This window comes from Zingiber officinale, chromosome 8B, assembly GCF_018446385.1.
Source record: "Zingiber officinale cultivar Zhangliang chromosome 8B, Zo_v1.1, whole genome shotgun sequence".
NCBI classification, from domain to species: domain Eukaryota; kingdom Viridiplantae; phylum Streptophyta; class Magnoliopsida; order Zingiberales; family Zingiberaceae; genus Zingiber; species Zingiber officinale.
The window spans coordinates 64,610,619-64,623,896 of record NC_056001.1 but is presented as its reverse complement, the minus strand read 5'-3'; positions in this window follow the sequence as shown (position 1 = coordinate 64,623,896).

Genomic DNA, 13,278 nt, shown 5'->3' with positions numbered 1-13,278 from the left:
TTGGGGTGTGTAGGGAGCCGTAAGGTGGCGCTCGATTCCTTCATTTTCACAGAATCGAGTGAACTCTGTGGATAGAAATTCACCACCACGGTCTGTCCGGAGTGTTTTGATCTTGTACTCAGTCGTGTTCTCCGTCACGGACTTGAATTTCTTGAATGCTTGGAATGCATCTTTCTTTGCTGCCAATACAAATACCCACATCCATCTTGTACAATCATCAACAATCAACAGGAAATATTTGTTACCAGCCAGTGTACTTGGTGAAATTGGCCCGCAAATATCAGCATGGAGAAGTTCCAACGGCTTCGTCGCTCTAAAGTTAGCTTGGTGCGGGAATGGCGACCTTCCATGTTTAGCGACCACACATACCTCGCAAAGCTTGTTCGGCTGAGGCAATAGTGGCACATCAACCGCCAACTTCTTCTCCCCCAATAGCTTCAAGTCATGGAAATTGACATGTCCAAGCCTTGCATGCCATAACCAGGTCGGATCTTCTAGGCTTGCTAGGAGACAGATTTGCTTGAATGTCTTCAAGGTTATCTTGTACAAGCGATTTTGCGTTCGCTTTACCAGCATCAAGAGCTTCCCGCTTCTATCAATTATCTTCATGGCATCTCCTTCCATGTGCACCTCGTTCCCAGTTTCTGTCAATTGACCAAGACTTATGATATTACTACAAAGTCTCGGAATGTAGTATACCTAGTGGAGAGCCTTCTGATCGCCGTTCTTGCGTTCGAACACAACCGTTCCCTTGCCCATGATCTCAATGGTTGATCCATCGCCAAACCTCACCCTCCCGGTGATGGTTTCATCCAGCTTTTGAAATTTCTCACGATGGCCAGTCATGTGGTTGCTGGCACCATTGTCAAGGTACCAGACGTCCTTATCTTCTTTCTTAACGCCTCGGTACATCTCCGGTAGCAACCTCTCTTCACTGAGTAGAATGGTATCCTGCCGCTCACGCCTACCGTCAGACTCCTCGTGGGACACGGTCATCATCAGTGTCAGCTCTTCATCGGTGGCACAAGTGAGGTGAGCCTCATCATCACGCCGCTTGTTGTAGCATTCGGACGCATAATGCCCCATTTTCTTGCAATTGAAACATTTTATATGTCTCTTGTCTCGAGTGCCACTGTTGTTGCCGCTAGTCCCTCCTGCACTGTCTTGGCGTTGTGTACCACGGCCACGACCGCGCCCTCGCCCACGTCCACGCCATTTGCCACGACTAGAGCTGCTGGACCCACGCCCCTTTCCTCCTGACGAAGTGTCCACATTGCTCCCCTTCTGTCGCATTTGCCATTCGGCATGAGTTAATAGGAGCTCACCTTCAGTGCCGTTGGTGTTGCTGCGTAGTCGTAGCGTTCGTTCTTCGTACGACTTCAGTCATCCTATAGCCTCCTCAAATGGTATAGACTCAAGGTCGTAGAATTGCTCAATACCAGCAACAATAGGAAAGAATTTATCAGGGACAGAATCGAGCAATTTTTTTACCAACGAGGAATCTTCAAGCGTGGCACCAAGGGTGGAGAACTTGCTGCTTAGGGCACTGAGTTTGCCAACAAACTCATCAATCGATTCGGTTTCTTTCATCCGGAGAGCGTCAAACTCGCTCTTCAATGTTTGTACACGTGCCTTCTTCACCCGATCACTACCAAGATACCTCGTCTTGAGGCTGTCCCATACTTCCTTCGCCGTCTTCTTTGTTGCGATCTGGAGAAGGATGTCTTCGGGGACACATTGCAGGATGTATGCATGTGCCTTTTTGTCCTTCTTTGCATCCACCTGGGCTCCTTCCGCTGGCTCCACCGCCTCCCAGACTCCCTGGGCATCAAGGATCGCCTCTGTCTTTATTGCCCACACAGTATAATTGTGAGGACTTAGCATCGGATAGGGAAATGACACTCCGCCGTTCTCCTTTACTGGGATGCTCGACATTTTATGGAATCGTAGATTCTTGGATGTCTTATACTACCAACGCTCTGATACCAAGTGTTGGCTCAGAATCAGTGAGTAGCAGCAGGATGCAACGAACAAAAAATAAAACAACGAAAGAAGAAGTTGCCTCACTTCTGTTCTCAAAAGAAACACACAGCACTCAAAAAAACGCACAGTGAAAAAACGTAAGAAAATCTTTACTGTTATGGAATGTCAATTACAGCTTCGAGGGCCTCTTTAAATACACCACAAAACAAGACTTATTCTACTACTTATCCCATTAAAATAGGAATTAAAATAGGAAGACTAATTCAATGTTTATCCCATAGGAAAGGCTAAGATAGGAGAGATTAACATGGCTAACTTAATTATGTCGAGGATTAAATTCTCACAAGTAAATCACGGTAGCTAGAGAAGTTAGTGCGCAGTGAGAAGAGGTGCACAGAGACTAGGGAATTAGGCCCTGACTACCCCGTGGTTCGAACCTACGCTCTCAAGTGGCAAGCTTTTACGCACTAATCGCTCTAGATAATCCCGTGGGGCACAGTGTGTTTGACTGCAAAAGGTGGAACCGCCACCCTAGCGGCCCCCAGGGCCTGGCCCCCCAGGATTCCAGAGGGAGTAAATCACGGTTAATGCTGGGCAAGAGAGGTGACTGGGGGTCGCAGGAATTTTTGGCACAGCAGACCAGGATTTTAACCCCGTATGCAACTGGCGACCTTTGACCCCAGAACCTTAGCTGTAAGAATCAGGCATCTCTCCAGCTGATCCAGCCCGTGGGGGCAGGGCACAGTGTGTTTGAGATTGACAACGAGAGAGAGAGAGAGAGAGAGAGAGAGAGTCGTTATTCACAAGTGAACTTTGGGCCAAAGCTGGTGAGTAAAATGGCAAACGCCTGGAAGGAAGGCTGACAATGATTTCGCTTGAAAAATATATATGCAACATTGAGTAGCTGTCAATCTATTGGTTTACTTTGCGGGACTGTATATTTAAGGGATATGAAAGGCAAACGATGCTAACTAGTCACACGCATGCATCAAGCTTTTCAAGAGTGCATGATGATGTACTCTATAGGAACAGAACAGCCAAAAGAAACTTCCCCAATAATTAACGCTGAAAAGAATAACAGACTGCATAACCAAGAATACCAAAAGCTTCCATAACAATAAGAAACACTTGAAACTGGTATTAATTACTACACAGTAAATGAAAAATATAAAACAACATGATCAAGAATTCCTGATAGCTTTGAAGACCAATTGAAATATTACTTCGTTTAGTGTTACAATGAAAGAACAAACCGCGTCCTTAAATTAATTTTTATCCATTAACTAAAAAGTTAATTGTAGTCTCTATATCATTGTGTGGTGCAAACAATTGAATAAAGAGACATTATCACTTGTTCGATCACGAACCACTGCTCTGAAAATTTCAGAGTGAATCATTGGATGGGCACTCATTTATTGTAAAGCCCTAAAAATTCCTGAATTTATTTTAGAAATATCCTATGATTTCTCTAAATTTTTAGGATATTTTTACATAATTTTTGGAGTACCGGAAGTAGCAAAAACAAATAGGTCGCAAAATAGCTTAGGCGGGAATCGAACCCGAGACCTATGGTGTAAGGGATAATGCTAGTAACCAGTTGAACCTAGCAAGGCCATGCTAAAAGAAGAGGGAATCAATTATATTTATAATTGATTTTGGATGAATTAATTAGTAAATATTGTTAGGACCAAAAGTAGCTAGAGGGGGGGGGGGGGGGGGGGGAATAGCTCGTCGCGTTCGCTCGTTGCTCGGCGTTGCTTGTTTCTTCAAAGATGTGCAGCGGAAATACAAAGAAACAATCACACAACGCTAACACGGTTGGTTTACTTGATATCCACCTCACAAGAGGTGACTAATCCAAGGATCCACACCAACACACACACCCTCCACTAAATAAAACTCTCCTTTATGGTAACTACCAAGGGCGGAGAAGCCTTACAAGACTCAATACAAGAAGAGAGGGAAAGGATACAAGAAATACAAGCTTACAAACTTACAATGAGTATAAACCCTAACCCTAGCTTCTCTTCTTGGCTTTGATCCGCCTCTTGACTTGGAGAACTTCCAAGATCCTTCAAGAACTGGCGATCTGAGCTTTGTGAGTGTTGTGGAGGAGCTGGCGAGTGATCTGGAGTGAATCGGAGAAGAGGTACCGAAGGAATCATGCGCCTGCGGCCTTTATCGACGCCAACGGTCGGATCCCGATCGATTCGAATGTTCCCAATCGATAGGGGAGGCTTTGGATCGATCCACGGATCGATCCAGAGCGCCTCTGTGCTCTGGGAAAAATGCCTGGATCGATCCATGGATCGATCCAGCGCTTATCGCGCGAAGCAGCCGCGTCCCAATCGATCCACTGATCAATTGGGACATCTGGATCGATCCACGGATCGATCCACTGATCGATCCAGTACTTGGTTTTTGCCCAAAACCAAGTCCCAAGCCTACCAAACTAACACCCGGTCAACCTTGACCTGTTGGTACACCATGCCTAGCATTTGGTCACTCCTTTGACCTGCTAGGACTTCCCACCAAGTGTCTGGTCAATCCCTTTGACCTACCTGGACTTTTCTATTCATGCCAAGTATCTGGTCACTTCTTTAACCTACTTGGACTTCCCAACACCAGATGTCCGATCATCCTTGATCCATCTGGATTTTCCCTTACCTGGCTTCACTCACAGGACTTTCACCTAGCTTTACTCACTAGGGTTTTCCATCTGCCTAGCTTCACTCACTAGGGCTTTCACCTGGCTTCACTCACCAGGACTTTCACCTAGCTTCACTCACTAGGGTTTTCAATCTGCCTAGCTTCACTCACTAGGACTTTCCTTCTGCCTAACATCCCAGTTAGGACTTCCCAGTCAAGTATCCGGTCAACCTTGACCTACTTGACTCTTCTTCAATCAATTTCTTATTGTCAAACATCTAAACTCAAACCAAGACTCAGCTTGGTCAACCAGGTCAACCTTGACCTGAGGGATGTTGCACCAACAAATATAAATAAGGATTTAAGTGAGAAGTTTAGATTATTTTCTCACCGTAGCTTTTCCTCACCCGAAACCTAAAACCGCCGCACCTCTCCTCTTCCCCTCTTCCTCACGCACGGCACACACCAAGCCAAGGGTCAAGGGAACATCTTCCGGCTACGACTTCAACACGAAAAAGGTTCTTCTCCGCGAGAGGAACGCGAGGACGTAAGCGGTTCGTCGAACGGAGAAATTTTCCGGAAAACCTAGCGGTTAGAATCGTAAGAAAACCTTGCGATTGAGGTAAGAAACCCCTCACCTACAGTATAATTGCTCTCGCTTGTTAGTTTTGGTGTTAGTTCAGTAATTTTACAGTTTTCCGTTTTAGGGTGTGCTTTTAGTGCACACCAAGCATTCGGTAGAATGCCCAGTTCAGAAGGATGCACTAGTAGGCGTCCTAACAGCATGTAAAATGTATTAGAAACATTTTATTCAGTTTATTTTTAGTTATTACAGCTATATGGATCAGATATCCATTGGGTGGGCTCCCACAGTAGCCTCTAGGTTCAGATTATTGGTGCAACCTTAGGTCAAGGTTGACCTGGTTGACCTGACTCGAGTTGACCTGACTCGAGTTGTATTTTGATGTTTGACTTAGGAAGATTGTTGGTGCAACCTTAGGTCAAGGTTGACCTAGTTGAGTTGTATTTTGATGTTTGACACTCGTAGAAGAGTTGTATTCTTGATATGGGACAAGAATAGATGTTTGGGAGATTATTGGTGCAACCGTAGGTCAAGGTTGACCTGGTTGACCTGATTCGGGAAAAAGTCCAAGTATGGAGACTTGGCAACGGAAAAGTCCAAGCAGGGAGCTTGGCACTAGAAAAGTCCAAGTATGGAGACTTGGCTGGAAAAGTCCAAGCAGGATTTGCGAAAAGTCCAAGTATGGAGACTTGCATCGGAAACCAAGCAGCTGGTGAAAAATCCAAGTATGGAGACTTGGCACGGAAAAGTCCAAGTATGGAGACTTGAAAAGTCCAAGTATGGAGACTTGGCACGGAAAAGTCCTAACTGGGATGTTAGGCGGTTGGAAAGTCCCGTGAGTGAAGCCGGGCAGAGTCCTAACTGGGATGTTAGGCGGTTGGAAAGTCTGGTGAGTGAAGCCGGGCAATAAGAAAGTCCTAACTGGGATGTTAGGCGGTGTGAAAACCCTAGTGAGTGAAGCTAGGTGAAAGTCCCGTGAGTGAAGCCGGGCAGGAAATCCGGATGGATCAAGGGTGATCGGACATCCGGTGATGGGAAGTCCAAGTAGGTCATAGGAGTGACCGATGCTTGGCACGGAGAGAAAAGTCTAAGTGGGTCAAAGGGATTGACCGGACACTTAGCGAGGAGTAGCAGGTCAAGGAGTGACCGGATGCTAGGCAATGTACCAACAGTCAAGATTGACCGGATGTTGGTTTGGGCGAAAAAATGGGGATCGATCCGGTGATCGATCGGTGATCTGAAATATTCGATCGGTGCGGTGACCGATCGAACATCGATAGCATCTTGTGTGTTAACCGATCGGTCGGTGACCGATCGAGTCGATCGGCGAGCAGAGCGAGGCGCAGAGGGCTGATCGGTCGGGGACCGATCAGGCTCCTGATCGGTCCCCGGACCGATCAGGAGGTTCCCTGATCGGTCCATGGACCGATCAGGGACGGAACAGAAGCGAAGGAGGAGGGAATGGATCGGTCTGTGGACCGATCCACATGGAGCCTGATCGGTCCACAGACCGATCCAGGCACTAGCCGTTGCGACGCAACGGCTAGATTTCTTCTGTGTTTCTTCGTTTTCTTCACAGGTTATAAAAGGAGGGCTGCTGCTGCGAGCCTCCTTCTTCTTCTGGCTCTTCTTCCTACTGAGCTGCTGCTGTGCTCTTGAGCTTTGTTGAGTTCCGAAGCTTCGTGTGAGCTTCTTCGACTGGGTTCCTGCTGTTGTAGGCGTCTCGTGAAGTTGCTGCTTCAACCAGTCGACGAGAAGGCAAGCGTGTTTGTTTTACATTCATATTGTCTTGTATTTCTTGTTGTATCTCGTGTACTCTTTGCTTGCTGTTGCAAGAGTTATTGTGGCGAGGTTTCTCCACCCACAAGGAGTATATATTAGCCGGTTCTCCGGGGACTCATCCACCGACGGATTGATAGGCTTCGTCCACCTTACGGACACGCCGAGGAGTAGGAGTTCATCTCCGAACCTCGTTATATGGTTTGTCTTTCTTTTCTTGTCTTCGTTTCTTGTTTTTATTTCCGCTGCGCTAACCCTAGTTTGTAGAAAGAAACGCGAAAGATTGGGGTCGGCTATTCACACCCCCCTCTCTAGCCGTACGAAGGATGCTAACAAGTGGTATCAGAGCGAGGTCGCTCTTCATCGGATCAACACCCGTGGGAGCAAAGCTAGAGATGGATCTCTATGGAGAAGATGTCACGGTTCAACCCTTCTACGAGTCTCACGACAACTTCACATATTGGAAGGTAAGGATGATGTATTTTCTTAGGACTAATATGTTAAATTGGTTTTGTGTACAAGAAGAGTTTTCCCCTCCGATGGATGAGGAAGGAAAACCTATCAAGAAGAAGGAGTGGACGAAGGAGCAAATCCACCAATCAACCATCAATGATGAGGTAACGAAAATCATTGAATTCTCTTTACCTAATGATGTGTTGTGTAGGATAGGTGAATACAATAATGCCAAGGAGTTGTGGAACAACTTAGCCAAACTCCATGAGGAGAGCCTCACTTCAAGCCATGAAGAGGAGCCTAGTGAGCCAAGTAGCTCACATCGTAGAGGTGAGGAATTAGAAGTTGAGGGCTACTCAACATCTAAAGAAGAAGAGGAGGTGAGTTCTTCTTCAAGATCGGAGCACGAAGAAGAAGCTTCTACCTCCGGGAGGGATGAAGAAGAGAGCATCCATCCATCCTCGACCCTAGGTAACTCAAACACTTTAAGTTCAAGTAAATTGCATATAATGTGTTTTGAGTGTAGGGAATTTGGACATTACAAGAGTAAATGTCCAAAGAAGACTAAGAAGACTCCACCGGCGCCAAAGATCAAGGAAGTCGGAGTCCCAAAACGCAAGGGCAAGGAGCACGTGGTGTGCTTCCAATGCAAGCAACGGGGACACTATAGGAGTCAATGTCCAAGGGGGAGGCAATCTCACAAGGACAAAAGACCAAGCACGTGTAAAGGGGGAGCGAAGGCAACCCCTAAGGTATCCTTTAAGGCTCATTCGTGCAATTCTAGTAGGATACATGCTAGTAATTTTATTGCATTAGTCAATAATGATAAGCATGTTAACACTAGAAATCAATACATGTGCTTAGGTGCTAAACATGTCAACCTAGATAGGGATACTACTAGGAATGCTAACCCTAGGATTAACACTTCTAAGGTCAACGAAAACCTAGGTAGAAACCCTAAATCAACTAGACACATGCCTAGGAACACCTCAAGAAAGAATGACAAATCAAAACTTGAGGTATTAGAGAGGGAAAATCAAGTCTTGAGGTCAAGACTTGATAATTTAGAAAAGGCTCTTAAAAACATGGAGAAGTCATCTCTAGGGTTTAAGGGTCAAAAACCAATGTCCAAGGACAAGAAAGGTTTGGGTCACAAACCTAAGTCCCAAATGGTCAAGCCCACCTATCATAATGTTCCATTCAATTATGGAACAAAACCTAGGGCTAGGAAGACCACCACCAGGGTCACAAGGGGAGTCACCCCTAGAGTTGATCTTGATGAGTCCCAAATGACCAAGGCTTCAAAGCCTAAGAGGGTCATTAGGAGGGTTGCTAGGGAAGTTATCCCTAGTGAATATTTAGTGAACCCAATGAGCTCAAATAGGTATTGGGTTCCTAGGAGCATCTTCTCTATCCCATAGACGGGTTAGAGAGTGTCAACTCCAATTAGAAGGGTAGTTAACCCAACTTTGAGGAAATTGACACTCGAGGAGCATTTTCAAGGTTTTGATAACCTTTGAAAATGAAAAAGAATTATTATTTACTCCTTGAAGAGTAAATTGTGCCATATTTGAAAAATATCGATTTTAATCTTATTTGGCAAAATTTAAGAAAACCTAGAGAAATACCATAATTGGGATTTTGGTTTTCTCTTAGGGATATATGGACAATCTAGGGTTAGATTTTAAGTTAGCTAAGGCTAAGGATACTTAGATAGGGAATTTAGGTATTTTATTTGTGCTAACTTGCCATGATTGGTTGCCATATGCCATGCCATGACATCATATTTATTTTATTATCATTTGAAATGTCATGATAATGCTTAGGCTAGTTTATATGTCATGCTTTATTTAAGTTTCACACTTTATGCCATGACATCATGACATTGGCACATGTTTTTACTTATGAAATCATTATATGCCATGTCATCATCTTGTGCATTAATGATCAATGAAATTGATTTAAGGACTAAGACACAATTTGATATGGAGATCAAATTAATGTTTAGAAAATGCATGAGAATCTAGCCTAAGATAACCTAAACCCATATCTCACATCAAAATTGACTTGGATGTGTTTGATACACCTTAGATATGTGTGAGATATTAGGATCATGAGTTAGGATCAAGGTGCATAGTTCTTGTACCTAGATGAGACTAATTCAAGAAGGAGGATCATAGGGAAAGCTTGTGTACAAGTCATGTACATCTAGCCCTAAGATTATGGTCCTAAATTCAAATGATTTTAAAAACATTTTAAAATTGATTTGAAAAACCTTGATGAAGCTTTCCTAGTGATAGCATTCATCATTGAACATTGTGATACAAAGTTGAGTTAAACTTGAACGATTTCAAAGTTTTTGAACTTTGTATCAAGATTGAAAAATGGAAGTTATTTTCATAGAAAACTATTTTTCCATGATAGTATATGTTATGAGGAATGTATCCTCAAAATTTCACAATTTTTCGAATTTTCTGGAATTTTCTAGGAGTTTCTGAATTTCGGAAAGGAAATTTAGAAATTCTGATATCAGAATTGTGGACCGATCAGGAGGTCTTGATCGGTCTGGGACCGATCAGGGCATGGATCGGTCTGCAGACCGATCCAGTAAGAACTGCGATCTGGTGAATGCCTGATCGGTCTGGGGACCGATCCATGGGGTTTCTGATCGGTCTGGGGACCGATCAGGGCGTGCCGAATTTCTGATTTTTCAGCTGTTGTCTGAAATTTCAGTTATGGAAATGGTGTTTTTGGATTTCTAAAGGTTTGGAACTCACAAAGACATTGTTGGTGCAATGATCAAGGGGGAGTTGACCTTTAGGGGGAGTTTTACCTAATTGTCAAGGGGGAGTTGACTTTTAGGGGGAGTTTTTACTCCTTAAGACTTTTGAGGATTAGTGATATGGGATTATCACTAAGTTGATTGTTGAGTTTAGTATCAAGGGGGAAATTAAGAGTTTCAATGAAAGGTATGGGACTTTCATTAGGAAGAAACTCTTGACCTTGATATGTGTCAAAAAGGGGAGAGTGTTCATTGGAGAATTATTGGAGAACCCAAGTTAGGTTATCGGTTTAACCTAAGCTAGGGGAAGAATGTCAAGGAATGTTCAAGGAAGAACATTGGAATTCTTTTTGATGTGTGTCAAAAAGGGGGAGAATTATTGGAGAACCCAAGTTAGGTTATCGGGTTAACCTAAGGGGAAAATGTCCAGAGAATGTTCAAGGAAAGAACATTGGACATTGGAAGATGGTTGGAAAACCTAAGTTAGGTTATTGGGTTAACCTAACTTGATTATGGGTTTTGTCAAACATCAAAAAGGGGGAGATTGTTGGTGCAACCTTAGGTCAAGGTTGACCTGACTCGAGTTGACCTGACTCGAGTTGTATTTTGATGTTTGACTTAGGAAGATTGTTGGTGCAACCTTAGGTCAAGGTTGACCTAGTTGAGTTGTATTTTGATGTTTAACACTCGTGGAAGAGTTGTATTCTTGATATGGGACAAGAATAGATGTTTGGGAGATTATTGGTGCAACCGTAGGTCAAGGTTGACCTGGTTGACCTGATTCGGGAAAAAGTCCAAGTATGGAGACTTGGCAACGGAAAAGTCCAAGCAGGGAGCTTGGCACTAGAAAAGTCCAAGTATGGAGACTTGGCACTGGAAAAGTCCAAGCAGGGAGCTTGGCACGCGAAAAGTCCAAGTATGGAGACTTGGCACTGGAAAAGTCCAAGAAGGGAGCTTGGCACGCGAAAAATCCAAGAATGGAGACTTGGCACGGGAAAAGTCCAAGTATGGAGACTTGGCACTGGAAAAGTCCAAGTATGGAGACTTGGCACGGAAAAGTCCTAACTGGGATGTTAGGCAGTTGGAAAGTCCTGGTGAGTGAAACCAGGCAGTGGGAAAGTCCTAACTGGGATGTTAGGCAGTTGGAAAGTCCTGGTGAGTGAAGCCAGGCAATAAGAAAGTCCTAACTGGGATGTTATGCAGTGTGAAAACCCTAGTGAGTGAAGCTAGGTGAAAGTCCTGGTGAGTGAAGCCGGGCAAGGGAAAATCCAGATGGATCAAGGGTGATCAGACATCTGGTGATGGGAAGTCCAAGTAGGTCATAGGAGTGACCGGATACTTGGTACGGAGAGAAAAGTCTAAGTGGGTCAAAGGGATTGACCGGACACTTAGCGGGGAGTCCTAGCAGGTCAAGGGAGTGACCGGATGCTAGGCGCAATGTACCAACAGGTCAAGATTGACCGGATGTTGGTTTGGACTTGGTTTGGGCGAAAACCATGAACTGGATCGATCTGGTGATCGATCCAGTGATACCGAAGATTATCTGATCGGTCCGGTGACGATCACTGACCGATCTCAGAGGGGTTCCGATCGGTCCGGTGACCGATCGGGCGTGCTAAAAGCGCAGGCGCAGGGCTGATCGGTCCGGGGACCGATCAAGTCAGTCTGGTCCGTACCGATCGTCGTTCTGATCGGTCCATGGACCGATCGTGACGAAGGAGGAGGAATGGATCGGTCGTGGACCGATCCATGGAGCCCGATCGGTCCACGCATCGATCAGTACTAACGCATGCGCCAGATTTCTTCGTGTTTCTTCGTTTTCTTCACAGGTTATAAAAGGAGGGCTGCTGCTGCGAGCCTCCTTCTTCTTCTGGCTCTTCTTCCTACTGAGCTGCTGCTGTGCTCTTGAGCTTTGTTGAGTTCCGAAGCTTCGTGTGAGCTTCTTCGACTGGGTTCCTGCTGTTGTAGGCATCTCGTGAAGTTGCTGCTTCAACCAGTCGACGAGAAGGCAAGCGTGTTTGTTTTACATTCATATTGTCTTGTATTTCTTGTTGTATCTTGTGTACTCTTTGCTTGCTGTTGCAAGAGTTATTGTGGCGAGGTTTCTCCACCCACAAGGAGTATATATTAGCCGGTTCTCCGGGGACTCATCCACCGACGGATTGATAGGCTTCGTCCACCTTACGGACACGCCGAGGAGTAGGAGTTCATCTCCGAACCTCGTTATATGGTTTGTCTTTCTTTTCTTGTCTTCGTTTCTTGTTTTTATTTCCGCTGCGCTAACCCTAGTTTGTAGAAAGAAACGCGAAAGATTGGGGTCGGCTATTCACACCCCCCTCTCTAGCCGTACGAAGGATCCTAACACAGATAACCTAGCTCTAGGTTCAGATAACCTAGAACAGTAAAGTAAAATAAAACAGTATTCAGTATTTTACTTTTATTCAGTTGGCACTGTACTTGGATCAGATATCCATGGGCTGGACTCCCACAGTCGTCCCTAGGTTCAGATAACCTAGTAACCCTGCTGGATTCGGAACTTGCAATCCCGGGTCTCGTAGGGATGCGCGCACAGTAAGTACAGTTGCCAGGGCCCAACAGCATGTTTAGTATTTTCATCTATTATATGTATAGTTTTCAAATTTGAAACTAGTGATGAGAACACTAATTTAGCTTTCAGTTCAGTTCAGGTTCAGTTTACATGATTTGAGTTCATGTACAGATTTAGATATATGCATGACTAGTTCAGTTTCATGTTCAGTTTATATGCTATGCCATGTTTCAGTTCCAGTTATGCTTTGTATGATACCATGCCATGCCATGCTTGCATATTCAGTATGTTTCAAACAGCATGATTTAAAATCATATTTGCATCGTATGCATGATTTAGTGAGGTAGATGGTTTCTTACTAAGCTTTAAGCTTACAGATGCTACTTTTCTTATACTGCAGATACCGGTAAAAGAAAAGTGGATTAGCGGAGGCTGGAGGGCGATGCTACGATGATGTGTGTGTGCAAGGGGTCTGGAATAAAGATCCTTGGGATCTATACG